The sequence below is a fragment of the Populus euphratica genome, unplaced genomic scaffold, assembly GCF_000495115.2.
Source record: "Populus euphratica unplaced genomic scaffold, PopEup_1.0 scaffold1520.1, whole genome shotgun sequence".
Classification (NCBI taxonomy): domain Eukaryota; kingdom Viridiplantae; phylum Streptophyta; class Magnoliopsida; order Malpighiales; family Salicaceae; genus Populus; species Populus euphratica.
The window spans coordinates 23,046-27,222 of NW_011501353.1; positions in this window are offsets into that span (position 1 = coordinate 23,046).

The following is a 4,177-nucleotide window of genomic DNA, read 5'->3' on the forward strand; positions in this document are numbered from 1 at the left end:
AAAACAAATTGATTTTTGGGGAATAACCTAGAATTGGGTTATGAAAAAAAATAAAAATAAAATTGGATTTTTTTCATGTTTAAAAAAAATGGATATCATAACCAGTTTATGATTATCCATTAGGATTTGGCTATTTAGGCCTTGTTTCCTCCATTTCCAATCTGTTTTAGGATCTAGATGTAGACTTTAATATTTATGGGGCGTCAAATTACACGATAAAGTGCACCCTCAGGTATTAAAGATACGTTATGTAAATAAATGCGATGTTAATATTTAAACTTTAGAACGGTTAGGATTTAACGCGATAAGGAGAGACTTTCTCATGAAGAGAGATCTGCCTTAAGCTTTAGAAAAGACCAACAAATAGAAACCTAACTTAAAAAACAATCAAACAACAATGTAACTTACCTTAGGTAGGGTGCACTGGTAGTGATGCATCTTCACCTTGCTTAACCAGTCTCTTACTCAGACTCTCACAGACTATAGGTTCCCAGTGACCATAATACTAGGTGGCGACTCCTGAACCTTAATCATAATTTTATGATTAAATTTAAAAAACCTTCCCAACACAACACCCCTCATTAGGAGGCACAACAACAGCCTCCACCATTGGTAGATGATGCTCGCGCACCTCGCGATAAATATTATAAGCATGGGCTATTTTTTTATAATTAATGAGATGTGATGGGTATCATAGTCACTAGCCCTGACTCAGAGTGAAGGAAGATTAGAGTAGGGTCACTTTTCAACTATACGCTAAATTTCATAGCAGTTGGGTTCAACTTTACGCTACGTCTAAGTGGAATTGGATTTACCTATATACTGAACCCAAAAAGAGTTGGATGTTGACTCGTCCTAACCCATCTTAGAGTTTGGCATAGAGGTGTCATGGCCCAACTTAGAGTTAGGCAAGAGCGTACTTCAACCTAATACAAGATTAGGTGTGGAGAAATTGTGATTGGTACTTAAAAGTGCATTTTTATCATGGTTTTATATCATCATTTTGCACTTGAAGTATCAATAACTCCTTAACTAAAACATGTTTTATAATAATATATCTAATAACATAAGATACCTTTAATTTATGGTAAATGTTCATTTTAAATGCAGGCCTATCACATAAATGAAAATATTGATTGATGACTTTAAGAACTTAAATTGCAAGGATAAAGAGATGGCCAAACTTAGAAAAGAGATGTCGGTGCAATCCAAACCGGAACACTGTTCGGTAATTGGGTCATATCTGGAGCTACAGATCTCAGATTTAGGTCCAATTTATATGGATGGAAAGGTAAGACATAGGCCTACAACTTTCATATGGAGCCCAAGATCTAAAAAGGCCATTATCAAGTCCAAATTGTAGCAACAACAAAGAAGCCCGAATCTGTCTTCCAGCCCGAGCACTGTTCGGTATTTTGGCCATATCTGGAGTTCTAGAAGTCCAAATGAGCTGAAGTTTTTACACAAGAAAGCTGAGACAATTGCCTACAACTTTCATGTTTACAACTGGCTCCAATTTTGACGTTATCAATGACGTTTTGGGCAGACAAGAGAAGATAAGGATTGTCACCAAGTCAAAAGTTGGTCACCCACTTATCAATTAGTCATCAAATCAATAGTTCCCATTTTTGGCCTATAAAAGGAGGCATTTGCCATGCATTTAGGCATCTTGGTGTTCAGATCAAGATCATGCTCTTCCTTTCTCTCTTTGTATTTTTTATGCTTTGTTTTCATTAATATTAAGTTTATGCCTTTCATTTCCTTTCCTTTACTTAGTTAACTTTTATGTTCTTATTTTGTTTATCTATTTTGCTTTCTTTCATTATGTCTAGCTAAGTTAATTATGTCAAGGTGAAAAGGTTACACTAATGGTGTAAGAATAAGTATAATGTAAACTTAATATGGACTTTAATGTTTGATACTAACATGTTTTATATTTGCTATCTTGTTCACTCTTTAATACTTTGCTTGTTAAATGACTAATCTTGATTTATGTTGTATAACACTTGGTACAACAAATGCTTGGCACTTTCATAGCCCATAATGTATGGTATAACCGACACCTGAGCTATGAAAGGAACTTGATTTGTTGTTAACATAAGTTATAATCATGAATGCTTGACGAGATTTACAAGTATTAGCATTAATTGAATAAGATGACTAATGTAATCATGTTAACAATATATAATCTGATTGGAACCTCCTTTGTGTGTGGTTTCCAATTCAATAATAAGAGTTTATACTATACTTGTTTGATATACCATTAGTGGAACCTCTAACCTTGACATTTGTTATTATCATTGTTTAATCGTTACATTAATATTCCATCTCAAAGTCATAATCCAATTTTAGGTTCAAGCTTTTGCATGATAGTCTTTAAATGTGGGAGGCTTTTAGAAAATCATGAACCATCAAATAGTATGAAAACAAAACTAGATTCTAATAACTGCATCCACTACCATGTTTTATGTTGGAATACCATGTCATTCCATAGTTGCCATAAAATAAAACAAGGTAGTTCTTTTATGCACTCACTGTTCCCATTCTCACAATAGAGTTGAGAGAGATTTCCCCACCAAGTTGCAAGGTTTTCATAACTAATAACATCAATATGAAGCTCGAAAGGAGATTGAATCCAAACCTAGTAAGCTTTAAGTGATGTCGGAGATTTTCTTTAATGTATAATCTTGTATGAACAAAAATAATTTTTTATTTGACCATTTGATCTAGCTAAAATTTTTCAAAAAAAAAAATAAAAGCTCTATTTTTAATAGGGTTAAAGTTTCATAATAATCAAAGTTTGGAAAGACCTTCAAATAATTAGGTCGATAAATTATTGTTAAGGATTTACTATATTATTTTACTTTAAGGCTCTTTTATTATTTTTCTACCTTTGTTTAGTACTTTTTTTCTAGTATATAAGGAATCTATAAAAGCTCTAATAGGAAGTTCGGATTAGAATATTTGTGGTAAAATATTTAGTAATAAAATGTTAAGTTAGGGTTTCTGGTGTGATCATATTCAATATAATTTTGTGTTCCTTGTCCTTGCTATCTTTGTTTTGTTGTTTCTATCTATATCAGTTGAAATTTGAGCCCTACAATACTTGATTATTTGCTTGTTGCGTGTTGCTAAAGAACTATGGCTGAAAGAAGTTGCAAAGTAGAACATATTTAGGCAAAGAGGGGATAAGGAGGTTCTCTCTCAAAAGAAAAATATTTAGGAGCTAGTAATAGAGGATGTATAGATACAATTCATAGAGTTAACTCAATAGTTGGTAGAGTAGATCCAAAAAGAACAGGAGGAGAATGGCCACAGGTCATTAACTAGTATCGAGAACTCGTTTTAGAGGAATGATAAAAGGAGACAACCTCTTAATTTAAAGGATTATCATGGAAAATTAGGATTTTGATTAAAGATTTATAATTTCACAAGAACTTGCAAGCATAAAAATTCATTAAATCAATGAATGAGGTTGAAATAATTTTTTAGTAAAAATAAAAATAAAAATCTAGAGAAGATAAAAGTGAAGTTCATCATGATTAGATTGAAAATGTGAGCTTTTTCTTGGTAGGATAAATTAAAGCAAAGGAAAAATAAGGAAAACATAAGATTAATGATTATAAGAAAATGAAGTAAAAGATTAATATACACTTTCTTCCATTCAAGTATACTCAAACTTTATGCCAATGACTCCATACATCAAGTTAAATGGGAAAACCGTTAAGGAATATGACATGACCAAAAGATTAATATCTTCTCCCAAATATAGGAGTGTCAAATTAATAAATAACTCGGCAAGATCGGGGTCGAACCACAGGGAGGTTAATTGTATAAATTATAAATAACAATAACACAACAACAACAATAACAATAACAATAGTAATAAAAATAACAACAATAATAGTAGTAGCAGTAGTAGTAATAGTAATAGTAATAGTAGTAGTAGTAGTAGTAGTAGTAATAAAGAAGTAGAAGAAGTTGATGATAACTTTGAGATAAAAGATTAACATAAAGATTAAACAATGATAATAATAAATGTCAAGGTTAGAGGATCCACTAATGGTATGTCAAACAAGTATAGTATAAACTCTTATTATTCAATTAAAAACCATACACAAAGAAGGTTATAGTTAGATTATAAATTGTTAACATGATTACATTAGTTATCTTATTC